Source organism: Tetrao urogallus, assembly GCF_951394365.1.
Source record: "Tetrao urogallus genome assembly, chromosome: 2".
NCBI lineage: Eukaryota > Metazoa > Chordata > Aves > Galliformes > Phasianidae > Tetrao > Tetrao urogallus.
The window spans coordinates 63,099,610-63,110,578 of NC_136814.1; positions in this window are offsets into that span (position 1 = coordinate 63,099,610).

A 10,969-nucleotide genomic window follows, 5' to 3' on the forward strand; every position below is an offset into this window, starting at 1 on the left:
TTAAAAACTAAGCCCTGAGCACTTTTCTCAAAACTACTTTTCAAAATAAACAATAAAACCAATCAACAAAATCGACCAACCAAAAAGAAAGATCGAAAGAAAAAAGAGCGGGAGAGAGAGAGAGAGAGAGAAGAAAATAAAGAACAAAGAAAAAGAAAAAAGAAATGTGGGAAGTTTATCATCATATATCTCCTGAAAATAGGTGGGAAAATTATTTCAGAGCAAAGTTGCTGCTGAATTTAGACTCCTCAGATAAGCTGGTTGTACTATTTACATTATAAAAGAAAAGAAAATTATTGCACTGTATTCTTTTCTCTAATTATTTTGGTATAAGTATTTGAATACACTGATTGGATTACTGTCTTTTGATGTGCTATAGAATCCAAATATATATACACAGAAATACCAAAACATACTTATTCTAATTCCCTGTCTCTGAAGCTAGATATATCTCTCTGCTTAGAAAAATAGTAACATTTTTGTCATTGGTCATGTATGTTTTTCCACAGAATTTTTACTCTTTTTTTTTCTTAACATTTTAAAATTTTTACTCAGATGTTTTTACACTATAATCAATTTTCTCTCCCAAACAACAAAACTTGCTTGTATTCTAAAGTACTCTATTACTCTTTCAATAATTAAAAATGACCAGTGATAGAATGCAATGCATTCAGCTTTTTCATTCCACTGGACAGCTTCTTAGAAACAAATATCCATCTATTCTATGCTATAACCAGAATATCAATTCCACATTTCTCTTAGAAACCAGAAGAAGAAAAACTTAACTTTCAAGTTCTTCTAGAACTCTTAGAACTCTAGAAATGAATTATCTTGCAGCAAGATCGAAAGTTTCAAAAATTTCACAGGTGCTATTAGCTTTGCATTTCTTATGGAGTCATCTACAGCAGCAATGTAACAGGGGCTAATAGCCACTGTCATACTGGCTTTGGACTGTAACATTCCTTATGTGATTATAGGTTCTGTAGGGTAAGAAAATTTTCGTTATAAATTTACCTTACAAAACTTCATTTCTTCAGTAGTCCTGAATGTTGAACTGATGTGAGAGACAGTTCCCCATCATGCACTTGGTTGCCCTGCAGCCAATTCCTCTGAGTTTTATAGTTTTATGATATCATATAGTATGGAATATCCCTTTGGCTCTGTGGAACACTTCTCAGAAACAACTAAAACACTGGTGTGTTATTGACATTGCTTTTCTCCTACAGCCAAAATATAGCATCATAACAGACACTATGAGGAAAATCAACTCTGCCCCAGCTGAAACCAATACAAGCCACATGCTCTCAGAAGTCAGCAATGTTGCTTGAAGCCACACTTTTATCTTAACAGTTGGATATTAATAGCCTTCTCTTCTCCTTGTTCCACCATCAGGATCTCTTAACAAGTTGCCTTTTGCCCATACTCTCATTTCCACAAGACTTCAGGCTGTCTATGGAAAGCTATTCTCTGATTTTTTGTTGTCCTGATGCACACCATAAAATAAGTTAGGATAATAATACACTGCTACTGTAGTTGACAGCCTGCCTTCTGTTAATGAGAAATGACTGAATAAAAGTCTTTGTGATCCTTAAAACTATAAGCAAATAATATTACTGTAGTCTGATTTATATCATTCTGGAATTTGGAATAAATGAGTAGTCATGAGAGCAGATAAATTTCAAAACTTGTAGCATTCTTCTCTGAAAAAGGAACATGAGGTTGCTTTTATAGGAAAGAGTGGTGGGAAAGGAAATTCATCAATTCAATAGCATGATAACAAAACAGAAGAAACTTTGTTACTCTTGGAGGCCTTTAAAAAAAAACACTGCCTTTACTTATTACCCCAGGGCAGGATGCAATGTTGACAATTCAACCTTTAAATAATGTATTGTTCGTAGACAGTGGATATGTGTACAAATACTCTATCCAGAAGAGTAGGTGTAGCCAAATGGCTGTATGAGCCAAAAGCTGGAAGCATTCTTGTATCAACCTCATCTCTCACTGTGTTTGTACTATGGTTCTGTACAGCCTAATAATGCTATATATTGCTACACTGGGCCAGTGATAGGATGAAACAAATTGAAGATGATTTGATAACATGATTTTTGATGTCCCAACCTGGCACCACAGTTATATGTGTTCATGTCATTACACGTCTGACTCCTGAAAACACTTACAGACTCCACTTCACTTGCATGCAATGTAACCGCAGTTTTCCTTTAATAAGTTTCCACAGTAATAGAGGAAGGATGCTTGCTAATTCCTATCTCATACAGTGATTAAAGATTTATCTATATTGTGGTTTCTGGAAGTCTGATAAGTTCATATTGCAACTTCTTACAATTCCCAAAGCTCTAAAATCATTTTGTGAAGTTTTTCTTATTTATCCTTGAGGTAAAAGATGTGGTTCCAGCAATCAATTATGACATGAAATGATTCTAAAGGGAAGAGATAAAACATGCAGAGTATTAGAGAATAACCATAAGTTAATTCTATAATTCTTCATACAGCTAAATTATGACTTATAACGAAATATTATACAAGATTTATTTTGGATGGATTTGGACCATTACTAGGGGAAACATATTTAAAGTTATAAATTGTTTATTATGTTGGCCCTTTGTTAGCCTGATCTGTGGAATAACTGTATTTTCATCGTTGAATTCTCAATATACTTTAGAGCAATGTAATTTAAATATAGTGCAAGCCTCAAAAATTGATTCGGAGTTACAGTATGACTGATTTATAAATTATAATGGTGCTGTTTCTTAAGGCTAAAAAGTCTGATCTGTTACTTCATTATCTTTTATATTTTATGGGTAAACCTAAAATTCTCTCCTTCTAAAATTAAAATTTACAGTTGCACTTTCTCAACATGAATGCATTTCTCTGGCTATGAAGGCAGTTAAGAAACCTTCCAGTGCTACAGATAGGCTTTCCAAAATTAGCAAATTGCAGCTTTCTGCACGATTGTTCGTTACTTCAGGCAAATATGTTGTTTGGGGCTGGGTGGATATAACACTAGAAGCATTACATTACAAGATAGCTCAGGTGCCACTACCATACAGCTGTAGCAAACTAGAATCCATTACCAATTCATTACCAGAAAAAAGTGAAGAAATGTATCACAGAATCTGCTTTTGCAGTTTTGTTGTGTTTGGCTACACTGCTCATAACTCCTGCTAAGATAAAGTAGTAAGCTAGCATAAGTATCAACAAGTGCAAGGCAGATATATTCTCTGTACTTTCAAGTATAGGTATTTTTGAGAAATTGGTAATGACAAGGCTAACAGAGACACTCTTCCAAGTTCAGTATCTTGGTTTCAAAAGAGAAGGATGAAAGTTTAATAAATAGCCACCTGAGGAGTGTTTTTGGCTTTAATTTTAAAGCTTTAAAACTTTAAAGCTTTAAAATTGCTTTAAAATAGTTTTAAAATTTCTTACTCAGCTCAGGAAATTCAAAAGTTCAATACACTGCAAACATTCAGCTGAAAAGCTTTCACAATATTACTGGATTCAGTATTACAGGATTACTGGATTAATAGGTTTTGAATGGTCTGCTGCAGAATTACTTATGACTTGCAGTGTAAAACATTGAAAATAATTATCTGTTTTAAGTGAATGAAGGTGAGATAAAAAAGACAGACAAGAAGAGAGAATGCATATTGAGATAAAGTGTTCTACTCCAAAAGCCAGAACTGGAGTAATGACTGCATAACAGCTAAAACCTGGAGTCATCCTCTAGGTGTTTCCAAAACAGTGAGGTGAAAACACGATGTCTCCTTGTGACACCATAAGAATCCAGTAGGATTAATATGTTATTTATTGATCTTCGCTAGGAAAAAGATAATTTCAAGAAACCCACCGCACACACTTGCAAAGCTACAAACTCCTTTGTCTGTTCGACTACATTTCCTTCTGTAGTGCAGAAGATAGCAGCATTGGTAAAAATCTTACAAAAGGATTCTTCAAAGTTTTGATGAATGAGGTCAACAAGCTGTAGGTACGCAGTGAGCACGGGGCAGATGCCAAATCTCCTGTCAACTAATAAGTTATGCTCACCACTTTATTTCTAATATGACAAATTGGAAGCCACAAAATAATCAACATTTTCATGCCTGTACTTAGGAAGTGCCAATGAGAAGCTCATTCCTCTGGAGTATAATCCTGAAAAGCTAAGCTCTGCTGGCTCATCTTCTCTGCATGCAAATGGCAGTCCTGCAGAAATGGAGGGCAGCAGCAGGACACTCACCATGAATCTGGGTGCTTGCAGTGAAGCACACAGAGCACTTGCCAGCATTGACCTCAATACCTACTTTGAATGAGGGAGTAGCAGGCTCGTGGCATTAGGCTGCTGATGGAGGAACCTGGCTGCCATTAGCTATCTGCTACCAGGGGCTGTTGTTGGGGAGCTTCCAGCCAGACCTCAGCTTCTGAGTCTCCTCTCTGCCCAATCCACCTGTTCTGTGTTATAAAAGGGAGACTGCAGCAGTCTTGCAGCCTTCGTAGACTGTATTTATTATTGATTTATCTATTTATCTGTCATTCATCTATCTATTTCAATTTGCTTCAGCAAAGTCTTAAATTATTTGAATTACAGAACAGCTTGTGAGGTAATATAAGGTCCTGGGTGTTTGACTCTGGCAAGGTCAAACTCCCCCTTTGCTCCATATTTCACCCAAATATATTTCAGTCACTCTGCTAAACACAATATCGACAAGCAGATGCTTGCTCAGCCTGGCTTTACCTGCTGTGATCCTTGCAGCTGTTGATGGAAAGTCCCCTAGTCTCTGATTTCTGTTCAGTCTTCAGCATTTTTGAGAGAATTTCTTCCTGTCTTTCCAAAGAGGGGAGTCAACACTGAGCGCAGAGGCAGATACTAGCATTTGTTTATTTGATTCCTCCTTCCTCTCCTTTGTGGAAGCTTACTGGAGCTCAAAAAAAAAGTAGAGCAGAAACACACCGGTATCAATTATTCAAGGATACTGCTGAGGCCAGGAAGAGCCTGCCTATAAAACATTAACATGACATTTTTGAATTGTGACAGGTGGGCTGGGAGAAGAAAGCTAAAGAATGAGCAGAACATCCTTCCAACAAAACAAAAGAGTTTCAGCTATAAAAAAGCCTGCTCTATCACTTCATTGCACGGGGCCTCTGGTGATTATCAATTTGGGAAAAAGGGAGATTGTGGTGGAGGACGGATTATTACAATCTTAGAGAATCTTTTATAGGCTGTAAGTTATCTGTTCAGGGATGCTGTGAAAAATCAGAGGGGTACGAACTGGAATTTGGCTGGGTTTCCTTCCATTTCCACTTCTTTGGTCAAAACTTTGCCTGCTAAAAATTCTGAAAATTCCTTCTGCTTCTGACTGACAATTTGGAATCTTAGCTCAGTTGTGATCTACCTGATTTCCCCAGAGACTTCTAAGTATAAAGGGTGTAAAAAGGCATTATTTTTACTTCGGATGGCAGTAACAATACAAGGGTGCCAAATTCCCTCAGTCAATAGATCATTTTTTCAACTGGGAAGCCTTACGGCAATGTCAGATGTCCTCTATTTAATGACATCCTTGTATCTCAGAAGTAAAATATTATTTTGAACAGAATGAAGATAGAATTTTAGCTGAATAAAACGTCTCCTGGGACTAGAGACAGTGAACAATGTCTTACATTGAATGAAGCAACTATGTATAATATATGAATTTGTCGGTGTATTTTTTGGCTTTGTACCTTTAGAGAAGTGTTTTAAATCCTTGACTCCTATGATTTAGCCCTACGCCCTTTCTCTTTTTCCCCATAGGTTATTCAAGCTCTCTTTTCTTAATGCATGGTTTTCTGCAAAAGCAAGGTCTGCTACCTATATAGAAGCTAGGGATAAAAGTAATGTTCACAAAAGGCTAGCCTACAGAAGCATATTTCCTTCTTCTCTGTTTCTTTCTATATATAATTTGCGCATTTCATTTCCCTACTGAATTTGCCTTTACAGCTTTTTCTCTCTTGGGCTGATTTTTTTTTTTGCTCCTCGCTGTCCTGCAGCTTATGGCTTTCTTTAGTCTTCTCACTGCTTCTTTTTCCCCAGATATACAATGCCAGTAGTTTTTGAGTGAGATTTTTAACAGATGAATACATTCAAAATTATGTAAAGTGATCATGCCTGCTTTTGCCCAGGTAGCACAGAAAATGCTACCACCACACAGCTAGCCAAGGGTAACAATCAGAACAATACCTTTGATTAAGTTTTCGTCAGAGGCCCCTGAAACAGAAATACCATGGATAGTGTAGATCTGTTTCTTCTCCCTTTTTTTACTGAAACTGCAGCAGAAATGCTTCAGTGAGACCAGGACTTCCAGGCCTGGTCACAGCAGAAAAATGCAAAATTTTGGGCAAGGAATGTAATTCCTGAGAAATGATCACCTTCAGACTATGTCCCCATCCCCAGTGAGGCAGGTCCGTGACCTGTAGGAAGAATCATTCTTATTTGGGAGTGAGAGTTCTTTATTCAGGGTAAATGAAGGTCTGTGTCTGCCAGCCCTTCTAATTATGGGCAGTGACGTTAGAAGTACTTCCTGATGTTTATTGCTGGCATTTGTAATTGATTCGAAGACAGTACGTATGTTATGCAGTGGTTTCTTTTGTATCTTCTAAGGAATCAGCTGCTGCAGCCATGCTCACATGCAGGTGATGGCTAGGAGCACCACCCAGTAGGTCATATTGGCACTATATAGCATTTGCTGTGTAGTTTCATGCCAAAACTCTGCTGCCAGCATGCTCCAACTGTTCACTCTCAATTTTTGTCTTGGCTCAAGGAACAGCCACCTCCTGCCACGTCTGCTGCTACAGAGCAGAAACTCAATTCTCACCATTATCACAGTTCATCAGCCAACTCCTATGACTACTACCAACTGCAGAATGGGCATGAGCAATCACATTTATTCAATGTGCTTGCTTCCCACATGCTAACCCAGACGTGCCTTTGGCTTGCCAACCACTTGCTACTCTGCCACTAGAATAATGCATGCAATGCTCCTCTGTCATTTGGATGGAGGCAAGACTGACGAGATCTCACCTGTAAGCTACATGCTTGGTTTGACAAGCCAGAAGGTTTAATTCTCCAGATTAAAAATGCCAAGTCAGAATGCTAAGACAAAATAATCTTAAAGCAAGTTTGGCTGAAAAACCATGTGGGAAATCTGTGAGAGGCTTCAGGCTTTTTCTTCTCCAAGGACTGGTTGCAAAGAAAAATGTGCTGAGTCTTTCTCAAGAGGGATCTGGGAAAGCAGTGACTGATTATTCACTCCCAGCTGCTGGTAGACTGATGGGAACTGAAATGGTGATAACTTTGGAGAGAGATGTTTGCCCTGTGTTCCATCTGGAGCTCCTGTGTTGTGACTCACAAATATGGCTATTGAACAGGCTGAATTGAAAGTCCTTCTCCAGCATGCCAAATTGGAGGCTGGGGAAAGGGTGTGTGGAGTGAATGGAGTTTGATATCTCTCATGATGATAGTTTTCATAAAAATAGAAAGCACTGGGGAACTTGTGTGGAGACCAAAGGGAAAGACAGAGTGTTTTGTTGGTTCCTCAGGGCTGTATTCTGACCTTCGATCTGCGTAATGCATCACTGAAAAGTGCTTTAATTTAGCATGGAAGGGGTGCCAGTTGCTGCAGTTTAAATTACAGCAGATTATTTTGTCCTTTGAACCCAGTGTGCTTTTGTGCACGTGACTTACTGCAAGGTTCGGAACCAAATGTGTTGTTGCAGCACAAAGACAAGTAGAGACATACGAGTAGAGGTGAGCTCTGATCTAAACACAAAATTTTTCAGGCAACTTTTTGAATGGAAAGGAGTGTTTCTTCATTCGTAGCAGGGGTAGTAGTAATAACTTCCTTCATTTTTTGTAGCCCAGAAAAAACATAAAGCTCTCAATAGGATACATGAGAGAAGAAATTACACAAAAATTTTGCTACATGGTTCAGTGATAATGTGCCAAGAATTACAACAGAAGAGTGGTTTTGGGAACAAATTATGCATGTTGCTATGTGAAGCAAATTATTTGGAAAACATCATTCATCCCTTTAAAATACACTAAGACAAAAAGTGTTTCTTAATAATGTAACACCGAAGAAAACTGCTGAGAGTTACCAAGAACATGGCACCTTCATGATTCAAAAACACTGAAACTGATCTATGTTCAGAATTTCCACTGCAGTTCTAAGTAGAAGAACGGGGCATATAGATAATCAAAAATATGAAGTCAGCTGCTTCAGCTCTGAATGAAGTACTTATTTATTTAAAGTATCCAACTATGATATTGAAATAACAATAAAAAAGTCTGGTTTTGATGATTTTAATCAAAGATTTTTTTTACTTACTTTGTAACCTATGAACAAACAGTTGAAAGAATAAGAACAATTTTCACAGTATTTTCTATATTTTAAGCAAATCTCACTTTCTGTAATGATTAAAAGTACTATTAATGAGTTCAATAGACACCTTCTATTACTTAGTTTCCCTTCACATGCTGCACTGGGAAATAAATTTTCCTTTTTAAACTTCCATAAATCTTTAAGTATTTTTTATTTTTTAGCTCAATCTTTCATTTCAAACTCTCATTTTACTGCTTATTATTTTACTTACTTTCAACTGCAATTTTTATTATGGCTTAAAGATACAATTGTATGTAGTCATTTTGTCCATAAAAATATGTTCATATCCACTACATTTACATTTTATTTTCTTGGGAGCATTTTGTATGAGCTACCTTTTGATAAAAATTTATCTTCCCCAAAACTGTTTGTATTGGAACTCTTTTTCAATTCATCAAATGGAAGAGCCCTTAAAAATAAACATAAATGAAAGGCCACATACTGGAGGCAATTCAAATACTTAATTGAAACAATTTTGATTTTTCTAATCAGAAGATTTACAACTTTTTGTACAGAAGGACCACCTCTAAGCTCTTCTGCATTCAAAGCGAAGTGCTTAGCATATAGAGAAGAAACATGCTGAGGGAAATGATTGCTGCTCATTTCTTGCTTCTTTAATGTTGTTAGATTTCCTCAATTGGCTGTGTGGTATGCTGCCCTACAAAATGCCCTTGAATAAACATAAATAATATCTTTTTCTTCTGTGTTAGCTGCAAGTTTGAAGAGTGAGTAATAGAAAAGCCTGAGGAGCTTAGTTAGGTGTCTCCAGTTGAGAATCTTTCAAGTGATCCTCTCTTTCCTCCAGATGATATAATGCCAACGATATTAAAATATTTATTTATCCTGTATTATGCCTAGAAGGCATTTTCGGTGTAAGAAGTGATCTATGCAATTTTTCAACAGATATATTTGGGTGAACAGGAAAATAAGGTATTACAGAGAAGAAATTAGAAATGTTAATTCGGATATTTTCCAATTTTTTCTTTCAAAAATCAGAAGAATTTTAAAAATGTCCATCCAAATAAAAATATTCTATCTCAAAATATCAGTATGGTTTGATAATAGTATGGTGAAATACTGAATCTCAGTTATCTTCAGATATTAAGATGCTTCCTTTCGCTCAAAAGAGAAATGTATTTAAATTCTTTTTATGGCAAAGAACTTGGAATTTGCTGCTGAACAAAGAAAGCACTTCTGCTTCTCACAGCAATTACAGTGTTATTGGAATTGTTATAACTGGAAAATATTAAAATCCTTATAGGACAAGAATGTCATTTTCCTTTAAGGAACTTCACACAGCTGGTCTCTACAAGGATGTGCTGATAACCAAAATAAACAAAACCAGAGAATATTTCAACACTTAAATATCATAGTTTGATATTACTAGAATGCAAGTGCTTCTGGATACTGAATTCAAATGAATTATCTCTAATGTCTGAATCTCTGAAATATCAAATGTTATATTAATCCATGAATAATCCCTAGGTTTATAGACTAAAGATGGAATTCTAATTAATTTTTCTTTTTAAAATTAAATCCCTTTTTTAAGCAGTGATTCTATTAGAGCTAGGTTACAGATTTAGAAATTGTGCATGAAGCAGGATAGTCAACCAAAAGTATATAATGATGGATAAATTCCACATTAGCTTGCAGTGAGGACTTCTTGAAACTTTAAGTACAATCAATTAAATGTAGTGTTACATTTATCTTGTTATAAGACAAAATATGTCTTATTTTTCAGGCTCAAAAGACTGAAAAAGAGAAAATACTGAAATCAATAAAAACATGAAGAATTATGCAAGAAATACAAAGGAAAGATGATTTTTGATAGAAAGCATGAAATGCATTAACATCTAATCATAATTTGTTGTTGTTGATTTTTTTACAAAAAAAATTATTTTTACAAAATAATTTCCTGAGCATTCATTCATATTTTGTTCCATTTCATCCAGGAATTTCTTCTTAACAAGGTAAGAGATTGTTTGGACTTAAGCAAATGCTTAGTTGCTCATCTAATTTGGAAGGAGAATTCACTCTTAGTAAGTTTGCAGTAATACTTTCAATGCATCATAATGGAAATTAAGATCAGTTTCTCTAGCTTTTGTGTTTTGCTTTTACAAAACACATTGTTTTGTAAAACACAACTTTGTTTATACAAAGCTTTTGTTTTTTTGTGTTTACACCTATAGTAGTAAATTTAGCACCTCCTTACGTATTTGATTTTGAAGCACTGAGATAACTGATTTTTTTCCTAGTAGGTTTATATCCTCACCTGGTAGGTGAGGATATAAATTTGTACCTAAATTGTTTTAGGGTTTTGCTGTTAGATTTGCATCAAAGTGCACTAGCAAAGTAGTCTAGAATCTATGAATGCAATTATTATGTTCACTATTATGCTGGGAAAAATAGAGATGGATATAGAGAAAATGTAGTGGCTTGAGAAAGCTTTGCTTTGTCTATTTTTTTCAACTACAGTAATACTAAGTACTGTATTAATAAACCTTTACTTGCCTATGTCTGAACACTATCTGTTCCCAAGTGAT